Source organism: Podarcis raffonei, chromosome 15 (genome assembly GCF_027172205.1).
Source record: "Podarcis raffonei isolate rPodRaf1 chromosome 15, rPodRaf1.pri, whole genome shotgun sequence".
Classification (NCBI taxonomy): Eukaryota; Metazoa; Chordata; class Lepidosauria; order Squamata; family Lacertidae; genus Podarcis; species Podarcis raffonei.
The window spans coordinates 33,932,388-33,951,212 of NC_070616.1; the positions used below are offsets into that span (position 1 = coordinate 33,932,388).

Below are 18,825 nucleotides of genomic sequence, written 5' to 3' on the forward strand. Positions count from 1 at the left end.
AGGCAAGGAAATAATGAAATATTCAGCTGCTATTTACGGAATTGATTTGAAGATCAAGAAGTTACGAGCAGCTAGATGAAAAGGATTAAGTAGGAAGCGTGAATGGAGAGATACTATGGTGCAGAATTAAATTGGCGTTTCAGCTGTTCAATACTTTATGCGGATTTTATGAACAAGGAAGGGAAGGATATGGGCATGCAGATACGGTAGAGCCTTTGCTTTTCATAGAAGGGGGTGGTAGTTCCTTCCAATGGGGGTGTGTGGCATGGGGCGCATGGCATTTCCCTCCCCAACACCATCAACTTTTGTATGTGCTCCCTTGGGCTTTTGTTTCTGCATCTTGAGACCCAGCAAGGAAGTGACCTTCTAAATCACCCGCTAACCTCTCCCCACCATAAGAATGCAGGGAGAAGTGTGGGCTGCTTCTCTTGCTCTTATTGCAGTGTTTGATGCAGCTGAATGAGGCAGCCCCTTGCTTTTCACTGTCTTTTTGTTGGGATACTGCCAGGGAGACAGAGTCCATCATAGCCCCCAAGCCGGCTGCCGGACGATCCATCGATCTCCCGTAGACACGCAGTATCAGCAATTAGCGACACGAAGCCTCAGAAATAGTATTCCACATTCTTAGGCTGGTGCACACTCTACCAGCAGAATTCACACAGCGAAAGATGCACAGCAGGAGAGCATTTTTCCAAGTTTATTCAGCGGTGATCAGAACAAAGAAAAACATGACTGCCTGCTTGCGTATTCAGAGAAACGAAAGCAAAGACACAACAGAAACATCCTGTGAACAGGAAATACGCAGACTCTGACACAAACATCCTGCTCCCTTTTAAGGTGGAACGGAAATATCCTAACACTTTTGTGGGTAGGGTGACCAGGTAAAAAGAGAACAGGGTTTTGCCCTACACAACTGTTATAGGAGCTGGAGCCCTGCTCTCCTTTTCACCTGCTCACCCTACTTGGCAGGGGCGAGGAACCTTTGGCTCTCCAGTTGTTGCTGAACTACAACTCCCATCACCCCTGGTCATTGCTGGGGCTGGTGGGAGTTGTAGTTCAGTAACATCTGAATATCTGGTGGGCCAAAGGATTCTCACACCTGCTATAGAGAGACCCACAGAGTTGTGCATCTCTGCCTCTGTTTAGTTTTCCGGTCTCCAGATCTGTGAGCATTGGTGGATATGTGTGTGTGTGTGTGTGTGTGCGCGCGCGCACACACACACACACACGCACACACACACACACACTTAAAGGTAAAGGTAAAGGGACCCCTGACCATTAGGTCCAGTCGTGGCCGACTCTGGGGTTGCAGCACTCATCTCGCTTTATTGGCCAAGGGAGCCGGCGTACAGCTTCCGGGTCATGTGGCCAGCATGACTAAGCCACTTCTGGCAAACCAGAGCAGCGCACGGAAACGCCGTTTACCTTCCTGCCAGAGTGGTACCTATTTATCTACTTGCACTTTTGGCGTGCTTTCGAACTGCTAGGTTGGCAGGAGCAGGGACTGAGCAACCGGAGCTCACCCCGTCACGGGGATTCGAACCGCCGATCTTCTTATTGGCAAGTCCTAGGCTCTGTGGTTTAACCCACAGCACCACCCGCGTCCCACACACACTCTTACATGGGAGTAAATTGCACTGAGCACATTGGGACTTTCTGTTGCATATAGGAGTTCATTGCACAAAATGCAAACTGGGTTAGGCTATTAGTCTATAACAGTGTTTCCCAACCTTGTGCCTCCAACTGTTTTTGGACTACAATTCCCATCATCCCTTGCCACTGGTCTTGCTAGTCAGGGATGATGGGAGTTGTAGTTCAAAAACAGCTGGAGGCACAAGGTTGGGAAACACTGGTCTATAAGGCCAGTATTTTCTATTCCAGGGATGGAGAGCCTGTAGTCCTCCAGAAGTTGCTGGAGCAGTTCCTATCAGTCCCACCAAGCTTGGCCAATGGTCAGGGTCAGGGATAATGGGCGTTATAGTCCAAGAACCTCGGAGGGCCACAGGTTCCACACCCCAGCCTACTCTTACTAGCAGTGACTGTTCAAAGTCTCAGACAGAAGTCTTTCCTATTGCCTGATACCCAAGTCTTTCCATTGGAGAGTCAGAGTTTGAATCAGGGATGTCCATTGTGTTCTACAATACCTCCCCAAATCAGATTTAGGAGTAATTTCCTCAGTGTTTGGGTAGGACCTTCTCTTCTACCACCACCATCGACTCCTCCTTCTTCCTGAAGCCTTGATTCAAGTTAGCTTCCAGATTGTTTTACACAATGCATTTGTTCACACTGAATGTATGAAGGGAGGAATCATGATCACTCCCACAGGCCCCAAACCCAACTTCTGTTCATTTGGACAAAGGTTTAAGCAAACCCAACACACAATTATTTGGATGGAGCCTGACACATTCAGTGGCTCACAATGGGAAAATATCAATTAAAAAACACTACATATACTTAACAATGTACCATCGAATACTTTATCTAATCAAATCAAATAGGGGAAGGAACAGAAAAAATAAAAAAGCAGCAACAAGAAGTTAATAAAATAATCATAATAAAATATCAGAACCAGTAAGAATCTGGAAATAGATTCTGAGTATTGAACATCAGTATTGATGAGAGCCAGTGTGGTGTAGTGGTTAAGAGCGATAGATTCGTAATCTGGGGAACCGGGTTCGCTTCCCCGCTCCTCCACATGCAGCTGCTGGGTGACCTTGGGCTAGTCACACTTCTCTGAAGTCTCTCAGCCTCACTCACCTCACAGAGTGTTTGTTGTGGGAGAGGAAGGGAAAGGAGAATGTTAGCCACTTTGAGACTCCTTCGGGTAGTGATAAAGCGGGATATCAAATCCAAACACTTCTTCTTCTTCTTCTTCTATTGCTTCACTAAAAAAGGCCCTTAACTTGGCACCTAAAACTTAGCAGAGAAAGGTGCAGATGAACCTCTCCAAGGAGAGTCTTCCATATGTGGGTCACCACCACCAAAAAGGCCCTTTTCTGTAGTTGCCACCTGCCTAACTTTTTCAGGCAGAGGCAGCCTATGCAGTAATGCGGTTAGGTAATTACAGACTCTGGGGAGCCCATTAAGATTTTAATGTCCATAAAGGTGGTAAAGGCAGCTCTGTTGCATTTGAGAGCTGTTCTGTTCACCCTGCTGAGTGAAGCCCAGGAATCGGGGTGGGGGGGCAGACCGCCCCGGGTGTCTTCACTGAGGGGGGTGACATCTGACAGTTGCAGGTCAGCGGCACATTGAATGTCTGCCATTTGTAGCTCGCTCCACCCTGTGAGCGGCTCTCTCTGCCCTCGGCTGCAAGGGGCGCTTGTTGCACCATGCACCTGATCGGCTATCCCGTGCCTGGGAGGGCACCCTCCATGCCCCGTGCCCCTCGGGAGTGTGCCCGCCTTGGGCAGCGTGGGCATATGCTCCGCCACTGCCTGGAGTCCTGCCCTCAGTGTGTTTGGATGTAGACACAAATGAGAAAGGGAATGAATGAAACCTACCGATATCAATAATTGTACCACTTGGAGTGGCATGAATTACAAATAGATGCCGTTCACAGGCATCTGCAGCCAGCCCTCTCAGCTGTATTTTCTTTTGGAGTGATTCAGCAGCTAATATTCCAACTGGGCATTTTTTACTTCCCCCCTCACTGTTGTATGAAGTCATGCCGTTAATCAACAGGAACTAAACACAAAATGGGTATGAGACTCGTTTCTCTCAGTGCTGCCATTCCTGCAGATGAATTAAAGTTCTGGGTAAGGGTCTCTAGAGGTCACTTTTGGCTAAACGTGAACAATCATCAGTTATGAGAGCTGGGCTCGGCCAGTTGCCAGCTGTACTTTAGATTTTTCTGCATTATGAGCTAAAGGGATAAAGCCAAGATTGGTCTGTTTCTGTCGTGAATGTTGCTTCTGTTCTCCTCCTGGCTTTTACTTTCCGGCTAATGACAGGTGCGTCCTGGTCTTTCTGATCAAGGCTAGGGCATGTTGGGCTGGTGAATTCCAGACTGGAGTGGAGAACCTGTGGTGGTCCACATGTTGCTGGGCCAATGGTCAGGGGTGATAGGAGTTGTTGTCCAGAAACACCTGGAGACTCTGGTACAGAGCAACTTGGGCCTCCAATCTGAGTGTGCATGCGACTGTGCAAATTAGTGCATATAATAATTAGCATAAAGTGAGCATTCTTATTCCCAAACTCTCCATCTTTACTCAGGTGAAAATAGGGACATTATCCCAGTATTAATACCTGCTGCCTTGCAGGACGTCTTCAGGAGAAGAAAAGGCAAGTCCTGGCAACTCCTTCAGCCAAGCTGGTGCCAGATATATTGCTCTGCTTTCCTTTGGAGACCACACCAGTGAGGCCAAGAGGGAGGTCTTGTCATCTGGGCAGCCTAGGAGCTCCATACACACTGCCCAGGCTTGTGCCCTGGGGAGGTCCTTCGGTGCTGCTGCTAATAAATAATAATAATAATAATAATAATAATAATAATAATAATAATTTTATTTATACCCCGCCCTCCCCAGCCAAGACCAGGCTCAAGGCGGCTAACACCTGATATAAAAACAAATTGATTGAAATACAACTTAAAAACAAGATTAGAATACAACTTAAAAACAAGATTAAAATACAACATTAAAATATTAAAATACAGCCTCATTTCAATGGAAACTCAAATCAAAAACTTTTTGGGGGATGAAAACGTCAAGTCTTCACCAAGGCTAACTTTCCAGACTGGTCCTACATAGGCCAGAAAAAAGCCAGGGAAGTCCCCAAATAGGAGTTCCATCCCAGGTAAAAGGTAAAGGTACCCCTGCCCGTACGGGCCAGTATTGACAGACTCTGGGGTTGTGCGCCCATCTCACTCAAGAGGCCGGGGGCCAGCGCTGTCCGGAGACACTTCCGGGTCACGTGGCCAGCGTGACAAAGCTGCATCTGGCGAGCCAGCGCAGCACACGGAAACGCCGTTTACCTTCCCGCCAGTAAGCGGTCCCTATTTATCTACTTGCACCCGGGGGTGCTTTCGAACTGCTAGGTTGGCAGGCGCTGGGACCGAGCAACGGGAGCACACCCCGCCATGGGGATTCGAACCACCGACCTTTCGATCGGCAAGCCCTAGGCGCTGAGGCTTTTAACCACAGCGCCACCCGCGTCCCTTCCATCCCAGGAGGGGAAAGGAAAAAAAGGAAGAAGGGGAGGGAATCAAATTGTTTCCAAGCTGAAGGCCAGGCGGAACACCTCTGTCTTACAGGCCCTGCGTTAAGAAATCAGATCCTGCAGGGCCCTGGTCTCATGAGACAGAGCATTCCACCAGCCCGGAGCCAGTGTTGAAAAGGCCCTGGCTCTGGTTGAGGCTAATCTAACTTCCTTAGGGCCCGGGACCTCTAGGGTGTTGCTATTTATGGACCTTAAGGTCCTCCGTGGGGCATACCGGGAGAGGCGATCCTGTAGGTACGAGGGTCCTAGGCTGTGACAGAGTGGTTTAACTTCACCCCCAGAGGCACACTCCATTGTCTCTCAAGACAGATGGATGCCAAAGGATCACTGACCAAAAGCCACATCCTGACATCACACAAAGTTCTTCTCCACCTGCCTTTCAGCATGTTCATGCTCTAGATTCCCTCAGTTCAACCCTCAGGTCACACCCATACATTTAATGTATATGCATACCACTTCAACAGTCGTGAAAATCCTGAGAACTGTAGTTTACTCCCCCACAGAGCAACCATCCCCTTCACCCTTAGCAAATTATATCTCGCAGAATGATTTGGGGGAAGCCATGACTGTTGAGGTAGTATACCAGTGCTTTGAATGTTTGGTGCAGTTGTGAGCATAGTTGCAGGATGAATCCCTTCTGTTTTGCTCTACTTCAGCCATGTGCTGCTTGGACTGGTCCAGTTTATTTGTCTCTTTCTCTCCCCCTATCCCCTCTCTGTGTGCCTAACACCAGGCTGATGAAACAAACTCTTTCTCAGCCCTTCATGGATTTTGCGGAACTCATCATGTGTATTTTTTCTTCAGATACATCCATGGAGCCACATGAAATTGGTGACAGCTTTACACCATTATTTCAAGATTCATAGCTGAAGGTTCTCAGTGAGAGAGAGCTGTCCAAATCTTTCTAGCAAACAGAATGCTGTTTCCTGGCATATTTATTGCAGCAAAGCGAATTTGTGTCCCAAAGATAAATATAGCGTTATCAGCAACAGCTGTCTCTCATTTTTATTTGTTTTTATATTTGACTATAAGTTCAATTCTCTAAAAACACCCAGAGCTGTAAATCCTATGACACGAGGCCCTGTGATTTAGTAGCTTGGGGTGTTTAGGGGCTGTGATTTAGGGAACACATTTATGGTACACGAGACAATTAAATAATGTGCCATACTGCCACCCTCTGGAATATACAAAACAAAAAAACCCAAAACCTGAGGTGGAAGGTCATTATTTCATCCTGTCTGTGGCTATTTGGTTCCTCAGGACAGGGAATGCTTCAACATCTGTTCTTCTCCACATCTGTATAGGTTTACTGACTTCTGCCCACCCACATTGATGATAAACCTATCAAAATGTAAACACATTGTGGGCATGAAGATGGACCAAAGTAGGATGCAGAAGGCCAACAACAGGGCAATATTTTTATCACCATTAAGCTTCCTACTATTGCTGCAGACAGTTCTGCAGCAGCGGCTAACTTTCATCGAGACTGGTAGGAGGAGCCAGAGCTGACGATAGGTGGAGCCAGAGTGAATGACAGGCTGAGCCAACTAATTCCAGTTTTCTTCCTGTCTTCCTCCCTACTGAGTTCTACAAGGGAGAACAAGGGCTGGCTCAAGACATTTTGGCACCCAAGGTGAACCACAAAATGGCGTCCCCACTTAAAGGTTTACCTTCAAATGCGAACTGAACCTAATTTCTACCCCATCCCTAGTAAAGGCACACCATGGTGTGTAAGAAGCAGAGGTCGCTCCACAAACTAAAAGGCCTGTCCACAGAAGTGCCCGTGATATTTCTGATGTAGTGTATCTAACCCACATGTCTAAACTCTTGAAGCACTGAGCTGTCTCTCCTTTCCCACATGAGATTAACTGTTATGATGCTTTGCAACCAGTCCTTGAATGCACCAGCCTTAGCTGAGAGGTTTAATCCTGGAGGGAGTCGGAGGACTTAACACGTCCCATGAGAAATCTAGCATCATCCGCCCAGTGGAAGGGTTGGGTTTGTTTTCAAATATTTTCCATCAGTTGTATCCTTGGCGATGACACACAAAAGGGATCCTCTCCCTATAAGGGCCTGGTGACTTCTGTTTCAGTGTATCTGAAGAAGTGTGCATGCACACGAAAGCTTATACCCAGAACAAACTTAGTTGGTCTCTTAGGTGCTACTGGACCATTTTTTATTTATTTCAACTGTGGAGGAAGAGTGAGTGATGCCACGATGAACAACCAATTCCTCGCAAGTGCAGAACAGGCATTGTGTGGCAACTGTGAACAAAATGCCTCCATTTCTGCTGCCATCAGGGCACTGAATTTACTAATAAAGGGTGGTGATTTGTCTAAAACATTTCCAGGATCTTCAAAACCAAGCAGCAGATGACAAATTCTGAAAAGATCCATACAAATCAGCAATCTCTGGAACAATCCATACTATGGTGAAAGCAGAAAACAGTGAAAAAAGTTAAACAGGTCACAACCAAAGGTAACAGAACACAGTGAAGTTGCTATCTAAAAGCTCTGGGGAAATAAAATAGTTTTTACTTGCTTCCTAAATGCCATTTTATATCCCAAGTGGATATTTCTGGGGAGGGTAGGTATCCTGTGCTGCACCTGATGAGAAATATTTCTCTGACATGCAGCCAAGCGACATTTTGCTTCCTTCTGTTTATGTCAGTATTCAGAATGCAGGCAACAACATTCATGGTGGTAAAACAAATGGTATTGCTCAATATTACCCTTGAAGAGATGTATACATTGGAGCCTATTCAGCTGAAAACTAAATTTTACTGCAGGATTCTGCAGGGAAAAAGGGTTCTCTCCATGCAAGGAAATTGGTTTTTCCTCTATTTTTCACAATGCACCAATAAGAGAACCCAAAGGAATGTAGAATTCTATCCGTTGCATTAACTTATAGATTTCTGTCCCCAGAAACATCCATCCACCCCCCATTCTCTTTCATTTGATACTGGCTTCCTCTGCAGCTTCATTCCCCTGCCTCCCTGTGTAATGTATAACCAAGTAGATAAGAAATAATAGTAGTCTGGCTTTTAGCTTCCTCTTTCCACATAAATATCTTTTGGTTTGGTTTGGCTTTTGCTCGGTTTTCTTGAGCTCCATCTGCACTATACATCTTAAGCACTATTATAACCCTTTAAGCAGCCATGGCTTCTCCCCAAAGTATCCTAGAGTTGTAATAATAATAATAATAATAATAATAATAATAATAATAATAATAATTTATTTATACCCCACCCATCTGGCTGGGTTTCCCCTGCCACTCCCCTGCCCACTGGGAGGGCGTTCCACAGGGCGTGTGCCACTACCGAGAAGGCCCTCTGCCTGGTTCCCTGTAACCTCGCTTCTCTCAGTGAGGGAACCACCAGAAGGCCCTCGGCGCTGGACCTCAGCGTCCGGGCAGAACGATGGGGGTGGAGATGCTCCTTCAGGTATACTGGGCTGAGGCCATTTAGGGCTTTAAAGGTCATCGCCAACACTTTGAATTGTGCCCAGAAACATACTGGGAGCCAAGGTAGGTCTTTCAGGACTGGTGTTATGTGGTCTCGGCAGCCACTCCCAGTCACCAGTAATTAGTTAAAGATGCTTGGAGTTGTTAAGAGGACTCTTTGTCCTCACAGAGCTGCATTTCCCAGAGTTCCCTGGGACTGATTAAACCACTCCGGGAATTGTAGCTCTGTGAAGGGAATACAGGTCCCCTAACAAGTCTCAGAACCTTGAACAAACTACAGCTCCCAATATTCTTTTGGGAGCAAGCCATGACTATTTAAAAATGATATCACTGTGCTTTGAATGTATAATGCTGGTGTCACATTCCTCTTCTTTGTCAGGATCGCATCCCTCCCCACTTACAAAGCATAAGAAGATTGAGGGGGCACCAAATTGCTGGAGGGGAGTTCTGCTCCTTGCTTTCCAAAAGCGACTTGAGTTACAAGTGATTCTTCTAGAGTTCTAAAGAGCAAGATATTTGAAAAGTTCACTTAGTGATGATAAAACCTTTCTAGGTTTCCCTGGCAGACCAATGTACAATATTCTAGTATGAGAGACAGTATGTTACTGAATGCCAGTTGCAACTGATCATGAGTGGGAGAGACCTGTTGCCCCTGCCCTGATTTTAGGGTTGGGGGCGCGGATGTTTTTTTGTTTTTTTATTTTAATGAGAAATTTCCAAATTCGCTCTTCTCGAACCAATGCACAAAGTGAAACATGAACTATCCTTTGAAATTTGCATTCCTCCAAATTTTGCAATGCAGTTCTCTGACCAAGCAGTGTGTAAAGGTAAAGGTAAAGGGACCCCTGACCATTAGGTCCAGTCATGACCGATTCTGGGGTTGCGGCACTCATCTCGCTTTATTGGCCGAGGGAGCCGGCGTACAGCTTCCGGGTCATATGGCCAACATGACTAAGCCGCTTCTGGAGAACCAGAGCAGCGCACGGAAACGCCGTTTACCTTCCCGCCGGAGTGGTACCTATTTATCTACTTGCACTTTGACGTGCTTTCGAACTGCTAGGTTGGCAGGAGCAGGGACCGAGCAACGGGAGCTCACCCCGTCGCGGGGATTCGAATTGCTGACCTTCTGATCGGCAAGCCCTAGGCTCTGTGGTTTAACCCGCAGCGCCACCCGCATCCCAACATGTAGTGTGTACCAACATGCATATACAGTGGTACCTCAGTTTAAGAACAGCCCTGTTTACAAACTATTCGGTATAAGAACTCTGCAAAACCGGAAGTAGTGTTCCGGTTAGCAAACTTTACCTTAGTCTATGAATGGAAGCCAAACGGTGGAAGGGCACCGGTGATGGGAGGCCTCATTAGGGAACGCACACCTCGGTTTAAGAATGGACTTCCGGAACGGATTAAGTCTGTAAACTGAGGTACCACTGTACATACAAAAATGCCTAAGATTATGGAGAATTGCTTGCAGGAATGAGTACAGACGTTGAAAGCATACAATGGTGTGTTCAATAGGAGAAACGCACCCTAAAATGCTGACAAATTTTCATGTGGAGCTTTGTGTTGCTTTTTAACTGCAAGTGGCTGTGGAAATACGAAGAACTGAATTTAAGATGGAAAAGTGAGAAACTGGAAGAAACTGAAATTGAAACATTTCTCCACCTCTACCTCCTAGTGGACTTCCCAGAGACATCTGCTTAGCCAGTTATGGGACACAATGTACTGAACTAGATAGACTTTTACTCTGATCTGGCTGGGCTCTTTCTATTTATTTATATTTCATTCATTAAAAATAGGTATAAATCATGTGAAATATATCAATGCAGAGCAGAAAATACCATAAAACAATACAAATATTCTTAATGTTGTTGTTTTTTTTTTAATTCTACAAAAGATCCTGGACAGTAGATGTTTATTCAACACCATCCTTTTATTTGCATGCCTGAAGTGGCTCCAAAAACATCAGATGGACGGTAATAAATATAACAGTTCAAAAAGCATAATAGGAACAATTACAAGTAGCCATATCAGTAGGTAAATAAATGAAAAGTATTGATCAATCCATGAAACAAATAAAACTGACCTAATCCAACTGCTTAAAATAAATCAGGAGACAAAGCCTTTCACAGAAACAAAAATGCAATATCGATCGATTTAATAAATATCTGTACCGCCCTCTGACAATAAAACTCTTCCTAAGGCGGTTCACATAAAATTCAAGCATCAATATGTCAGCCTTTGCAATTTTCCTGTGCGGAAGGTTCGAACAAGAGGCAGGTAGAACACAAGGTGAGGAAATTAGTACACAGGAAAAAAAGAAAGCACAGAAATCACAGTTTAAAAGGGTTAAGTAAAGGAACTCAAAAGGTTCAAGGTGTTACAAAGCTGTTAGATAATCCCCCCCCCATCACCACATCATTTTATTGACCCATGGCTAAAAAGCCTGAGGGCATCTCCTATAGACAGGGCATCTTTATAAACCCGCCCTGCAAATTATATTTAAAAAAGACTAAAGAGGCCAAAAATCTTACAGTATAGGGTGAGGAATTTCCCCTTGTAAGACCCTCAGCATTTAAAATGGAAAATGCAGAGTTATTCTGGTTATTTGATGTGACTAACTCTGGGATTGTACACTTTCAGCTGCGGGCAGAACCTGTGACCCTCCCAAAGTTGTTGGACTCCAACTCCCATCAGCATGGTCATGGATGATGGGAACTGTGATCCCACAATAGCTTGAATGCCACAGGTTTTCTGCATCTGCTTTGACTATTCAATTGGCATCGGCACTTAATGCCGGTCATATTAAAAGCTGACCTCTAGTGATGCAACAAGTGGAGGGTGGTTTTTGGCACGAGGGCCACATTCCCTTCTGAGCAGCATTCTGGGGGCCACATGCCAGTGGTGGGCAGTGTGCTGGTCCCGTGGGTTACCCAAGAGGTGAGATCCAAGTCCGGTCCATGGTCAAAGGTGCAATGTGGAGGCAGTCCATAGTAGCTGAAGCTGGGTGCAGGGCAGGGAGCCAGGTGAAGTCAGGAATAGGCTTGCAAGCAGGGAGCCAGGGCAGGGCAGGAGCTCAGGCAGAAAAGCAGGACAGGGTTCAGGCAGGAACTAACAACCAACAATGTTGCTCCCGCAACTTGGGACTGGGGCTGGCCGGCTTTTATCTGCCCCAAGGCATAGGGTGGCCCCAATCCTCTGGTGACTCGCCTCTCCTGGCCTGGAGGTGAGCACTCCTTCCTCCCGCGGGAACTTAGTTCCCTCCGCCTCTCTGCCCTGATCCTCTGCAGCTCAGGAGAGGCTGGAGGGTTACCGGACCCAGAGGCAACCTCAGCTTCCCCTGACAGGGCTGAGAGTGGAGCACCTGCAGGCAATGGGTCCTCCATCACCTCAGGAGCCAGAGCAGACTCAGCTGATGCCTGCACCTGAGGATCCAGCACAGGTGAGGACCCTTCAGGCTCATGCCCCAGCCCCGGCTCAGCTGGTTCTGGAGGCGGGAAATCCTGTGCAGGCTGGGATTCCTCAGGTTCAGCATCCGAGTCCGAATCCCAGGCCATCACAAGCAGGGACAGAGAGAAATGTAAGACTGCTGAGGGGTGTGGCTTAGGGAGAGAGGGTGTGGCCAAAGAGGGGGTGTGGCCTGTGGTGAGTCCCAAGGGCCAGCCAGAGAGACCTGGGGACCATGTTTGGCCCCCAAGTGTGAAGTCCTCCCCACCTTATGTAATAAAATAAGTTAGGGGGTCAACTGGTGAAGGCTGAATCCCAGACAGCATGGCAGCACAAGCTTCTTTTCCTGTTCTGCATTAGAGAAGCACCTGAAACTGGAAAGAAAACACATCTTTAGCAAAAGCTAGCAGGGAGCCTGTGTACAAGCATTTGCATACAAGGCCAAACCGATCTGCGCTCCCCAGAGGAAACCTGTGGTTCTCCACAATTAAGCTGAACGTAGTAGCTAGAAGCTGCTCTGCTCACTGGAGCAACTTTCCTCCCACTTCTTCTCCTGGCTTTGAGAGTAAGCAGCTGTGGGGATTTCAGAGATGCTGGGTTAAGGGAAAAAGGAAAGGGAAAAACCAGGAAAGAATCTTGAGGCAGTCTAAAGAGTAACAAATTAATTATGGCATAAGCTTCCCGCAGATGCATGAAGTGAAATCCTGAACTGACAGGTTTACCTAGGTGTAAATGAGAGAGGTGAACGTAGTGGTTGGGATTAAATGGTAATGAAATGCAAAAAGTTTGTGACAATCCAATTATAGGAGTTATATGCAAAATAAGCACAGTGACCCTTCGCAACAGCAGTAATTGGTGATGACATAATCGTCTTAGCATTGCTAAGTGAATCAACAGCTTTAATAGGACAAGAAACCATGGTCTCCATTCATCCCCCAAACAGGTGTAACTGAACTTCTTGTTAAGTTGTAATACAGCAGCTTGATCACAATTTGATAAATTCTCTTTTGGTGACTAGTTGTTTTTTTAAGCTATTAGATTTATATCTGGGTGTCAGGAACCAGCATCAAAGCCCCAGTAGGAAACCTACTGTCAGTCCTTGCAGCTGTTTACCTCCTTGCTATCATTCTAAAACATCGGTGTAAGCATGTAGTAGCAAACTCCCATAGTCCCCTGGGCTTTTGTTTCCCTGCACGCTATTACTCAGGGTATTGGTGTGGCTGATAAAGGGAAGGAGACGAAAATGTCGTGTTGGGTGAGGCTGATGGGAAGTGTAGTCCAATACATCTGAAGGAGACCAAGTTGGTGAACAACAACAACAACAACAACAACAACAACAACAATTTATTATTTATACCCCGCCCATCTGGCTGAGTTTCTCCAGCCACTCTGAGCGGCTTCCAATCAAGTATTAAAAACAATACAGCATTAAATATTAAAAACTTCCCTAAACAGGGCTGCCTTCAGATGTCTTTTAAAGAGAAGATAGCTGCTTATTTCCTTCACATCTGAAGGGAGGGCGTTCCACAGGGTGGGCGCCACTACCAAGAAGGCCCTCTGTCTGGTTCCCTGTAAAGGTGAAGGTTGTTTAGGGTTTTAAAGACCAAAACAACACTTTGAATTGAGCCTGAAAACAAACTGGAAGCTGGTGGAGATCTTCCAACACTGGTCAAATATGTTCATGGCCCTTGGTCTTTTAACAAGCTGGTTTTTTGTGTTCTGTTGAAGTTTCTGGGTGTTTTTCAAACTCAGGGTTCTTTGGAGCCAGCCCTTGATAGTCCAAATCCTAAACATTCCTACTTGGAAGTAATTACCACAATGTTCAGTGGGACTTTCTTCCTTCTTAGTCGGCTGAGAGTTGCGGCATATGAATAGCCGTTATCTTCACTTAGAGCTATGTGGGCTTGTGACCAAGAATTCATTAGTGCTGTATTAACTAGAGATGAATTAAACTCTAAAGAATTTGTGCCTTAAAAAATAAAAGAAAGAAAGAAAAATGCTCAACGGATAAAATTAGGCCTTGGAATGAAACTCTGTTTTGAATAAGAACAGTTCAACCTCTTTTTATTATTTATTTTTATAATGTCAGGATTTAGAACTGCTCTTTGAGTAATTCCCAGAGAGGTAGCTATGATAATCTGTTGCAGGGAAGGGTGGGTGGGAAGAGTCTTGTGGCATCTTACAAGACGAAGGACGGTATCCAATGTCCATGTTCCACTGGCACTATGATTTATGATTGTGCCAAGGAAATGTTAGCCACATGCCCTCCCCAAATCTGCTCTGGAGACTTGGTGGAAAACCCAGAGTGTAACTGGGAGAAACAGGGGAATGAGAGAGCTAACAGAATGACTGACTTAAAACTACTTTGTATACAATCCTAATAAATTTACTATGGCATAAGCTTTCATGGAGCCAGAGTCCACTTCAGTAGATGCACTAAATTTCATGCGTATGATGAGGAGGACTCTAGTTCACGAAACCTTGTGCCACAATAAATGTCTTCATTTTTGAGGTCTGCAAAGATGCTGGTGGGCACGTGCCCTTGGGATCATGTTACACCGACCCTGCAAAAGTTGCACTTGCTTCTGAGTACAATTCAAAGTTTGGGGGATTACCTTTAAAGCCCTAGTCCAGAATACCATAGGGATCGCTTCCTTTCATAGCACCCTGCCCATTCCTTAAGATGAGAAGCAGAAACCCTTCTCCATTTCCTGTCAAAGATGGAACCATGGCTGGGTGGGATTAGAGACAGGGCCTTTTTGGTGGCTGCACCCAGCTAATGGAGCAGCTTGGTGTGGCTGGCTCCATCCTCCCTCAGCATATTTGAAGATTCTTTAATTCCAGAATCTTCTATTTTATGAAGCAAACAATGCTGGGGGGGGCTGTTTTTTTTAAAAAATACCAGCTGACTATGTCTCTTTTTTTGACTTGCTCATATGATATTGTAATTTTTAGATGATTGTTGTAAGCTTCCTTGAGTGGTGCCACCCTAAATAAGAATATAGGATGCCACAACACTTTACTGGTTTTGCTCAGAATAATTGTATTTTCTTCTTCTTCTTCTGAAGGCCAACCCCCCACCTGCCCTGCTTGCATGTTCCCACAAACTTGTATGTTCCTACAAACTTTGGATCCTGTAAATCAGAGATTGCTCTGCAGATGTTGTGGGACTCCTAGCTCCCATCTGCCTCAACCAGCATGGCTCTAAGCGGAGGAGAATGCAACATTCACACATGATACAGTCATTGATTTAAGCAAACATTTGCTCCACTGCTAGGGAGATGGTGTGGATCTGTTGTTTTGCCTACCCTGAGTGTCTTGAGGCTTCACAATTAGTCCTGGTTTATTTTTCTCAGGGGGGAGGGCCTGTCGTTAATTCCAGCGTTTGAGGATACACCTCTCAGATGCTCACAGAGCAATTATCATGATGCAGAGATTAACTCATTGGTGCTCTGAGGAAGGCTCAGTGCCATTTAATGGAATGTTAATTGGTCTAATGGGTTTAATGTCAACAAGATCTAATGAATGCTTCTCTAATGAGCCAATTGTTTTTCAAGCCTGTTTTCAAAATGTACTTTATTAATAATACTCAAAACCATTCCATCATCTAAGGCATAAAACAACACCAAAGCTATGAAAACTTCAGTATTCAGTGGGAGGAGGGGAGGTCAAAAATAGCAGCCCCAAAATAGAAGATCCAACTCCCATTTTAAAAAAAGGAACATAATTCGCAAGTCATGTGAGGATCAGGCACGTCAGGAGAAGTTGCACTATAAGGGATTTAAGGGGAGCCCTGCTAGCTCACTCCAGTGATGCCTAGTGCCATTTGGGATTGGTAGGCTGGCAGGCGGGACGCAGGTGGTGCTGTGGGTTAAACCACAGAGCTTAGGACTTGCCGATCAGAAGGTTGACGGTTCGAATCCCCGCGACGGGATGAGCTCCCATTGCTCAGTCCCTGCTCCTGCCAACCTAGCAGTTCGAAAGCACATCAAAGTGCAAGTAGATAAATAGGTACCACTCCGGCGGGAAGGTAAACGGCGTTTCCGTGCACTGCTCTGGTTCGCCAGAAGCGGCTTAGTCATGCTGGCCACATGACCCGGAAGCTGTAGCCGGCTCCCTCGGCCAATAAAGCAGAAGGTGGAGTCAGAGCCAATGGCAAGCAGGGTGCCATGGGCCAGAAGTTGGCTTCACCTGCTGAGCAGCAACCGGAAAAAGCAGAAGGCAAAGTGACTCCACCTGCTGTCGATCCACCTTCTTGCTCCTGATGAGAACCAGCTGGCTCCAGCTTTCTTAAGCATGGTTTCCAGTCTCCTTCAGTTGCTGGAAACAACATTTGTCATTGTCCTGTGCTGCCAGCCACAGCAGAGCTCAGTGGAGGGAGAAGCCAGCCAGCCAGCCAAGTCACAGGGGGGTACTTGCCTGGAGGCAGAGTCCATATACAAGGTCCAGTCCAGTCCTAAGGTTGGGAATATCTCAATTCACGTAGTCAGATGATCTGGGGGTCAAGAAAGCTGAGGGTCCAATGTCATGAGAAGCAAGAAGCAGCACAGTCTGGTCAGTAAGTACGAACGTGCCAACCTTAATTACACTCAGTGTAATTAAGAAGGCAGGCCTGCTGGGGCTGGCTGAGGGCAGGCTGAGGTTGGTGGTGCAGTGCCCCATTTTCCCATATGGGCCAACCTCCACTAGATCACACCATAGGTCCATCTCATCCAGCATCCTATTCCTTGTAGTTAGCCAACTAGATGCCCTCTGAGAAGCAAGGAATGAATGTCAGCCCTCTCTTGCTGCTTCCCTCCACAAGTGGTGTTCAGAGTCATACTGCCTCTAACAAGGAGGGTTTATTTAGCCATCAAGCTACCTGTGCCCTGAAGTCCACATCTGCCAGGGCTTGATCCTGCATTAGTTCTTTCTCCATCCATACAGCTTGCTTCCCATTATCAGAACAGGAAAAGGAAAGCAGAATGCCACCCATGAATCATGGTGCCACAGGGCAGCCAAATGTCCTGAAGAGCTGTCGGAGAACAGTCCTGTGTTTGAAGGAGCCTTCTGCTTGGAAGACTGCCTAGTCCAAATCCAGATTGAAGATCAAATGCCCTAAGAAGGAAGCCAGGATGTAATAGCACCTGGACAAGGAGACTGAACAGGAACAGAGGTCAGCTCGTCAACATCCGCCAACATCCACACAAATGCTGTCTCCACTCTGAACCTTTGCATTCAATGCGAAGGTGGATTGTGGATGTGTCTAGAATCCACCCCATGATCTGGAACCCTCTGTTACCAGAGTTCCTCATTCCTCATTTAAAATCCCCCTTCAAAGCTTAGTGCCAAATGCAAAAGGTCTGAAGTAGAGCTTATGTGCATGAGGACATTATGGGGCTGGGTCTCCACTTGAAGCCCACATGTGTTTGCCCTGAATGTATGAACATGCTCAGGTTCTGGGTTCATGACTGAGACTGTGTGGAAATAAGGAACCTTTCACCACTTTTAACAAAAGAGGGCATAGATCTACACCAGCTAAAATTAAACTTTGAGTCAGCAAGAGTAGATAATTTAACACGGAATCTTGAGGGAATAATCTGAAGACTTTTGGTACCCTAGATATTAATTAGAACAGACCTTGGAAGCCAGAGAGAATTCTTCTTTGTTGATGAAAGACAATAAAGACCTGATATTTTATTCTGCCATCATTCTGCTGAAAAAGGATCAGAATGAGTAATTTGTGGGTCTCATCCAAATATTTTGGGATGTTTTTCACTTGCTTACATGGTACGCACTCAGTGACTCACAGCTGAACAAGCAAACTGATTTTGCTGAATAGCCTTGTGTTTGAGGTAGAACCACAGAATTGTAGAGTTGGGTAGGGACCCCAGGGGTCATCTAGTCCAGCATCCCTGCCATGCAGGAAACTCATTGCATGGTCCCCCATCCAATTTGAAACCATACCAGACCCTGCTTAGCTTTATAAATGTGCTAGCAGTTTTATTGCTGCACCACTAGAGATCTGGCTCATGTGGTGTGAAAACTTGACCTGTAATCAATACATCAAGTGTGGATTTATCTTTGGGAATGTTGAATTTGTTCTGATCCAGATGAGATGAAAAAATATTTGGTTTCTGTGTGAAAGAAGAGGAGTTTGGACTTGATACCCCGCCTTTCACTCCCCTTAAGGAGTCTCAAAGCAGCTAACAATCTCCTTTCCCTTCCTCCCCCACAACAAACACTTTGTAAGGTGAGTGAGGCTGAGAGACTTCAGAGAAGTGTGACTGGCCCAAGGTCACCCAGCAGCTGCATGTGGAGGAGCGGGGAATCGAACCCAGTTCACTAGGTTACGAGTCCACTGCTCTTAACTACTACACCACGCTGGCTAAATGAGAAACTGAATGAGAAACTAAATGAGAGCTGAATTGACAAATTTGTCCATCCCTACCCCTGACATGAAAAGGGACGCGGGTGGCACTGTGGTCTAAACCACTGAGCCTAGGGCTTGCCGATCGGAAGGTCGGCGGTTCAAATCCCCACGATGGGGTGAGCTCCCGTTGCTCAGTCCCTGCTCCTGCCAACCTCGCAGTTCGAAAGCACGTCAAAGTGCAAGTAGATAAATAGGTAAACGGGAAGGTAAACGGCGTTTCCGTGCACTGCTCTGGTTTCGCCAGAAGCAGCTTAGTCATGCTGGTACACATGAGCTGTACGCTGGCTCCC

The 18,825-nt window shown here is 46.1% G+C and overlaps 1 protein-coding gene across 11 annotated transcripts in view; it reads left to right on the forward strand.

The window, feature by feature from the left end:
* The window catches only part of PKNOX2 (PBX/knotted 1 homeobox 2), a 439,557-nt gene that overhangs the window by 260,424 nt on the left and 160,308 nt on the right, over positions 1-18,825 (forward strand). Inside the window, exon 6 of one of the 11 annotated variants that reach the window (XM_053367526.1) lies at positions 7,565-7,692. The exons of the other annotated variants lie outside the window; for them this stretch is intronic. The gene's annotated coding sequence lies outside the window, so the exon portion shown is untranslated. The remainder of the gene's footprint in view (positions 1-7,564; positions 7,693-18,825) is intronic. 11 annotated transcript variants of the gene reach the window in all.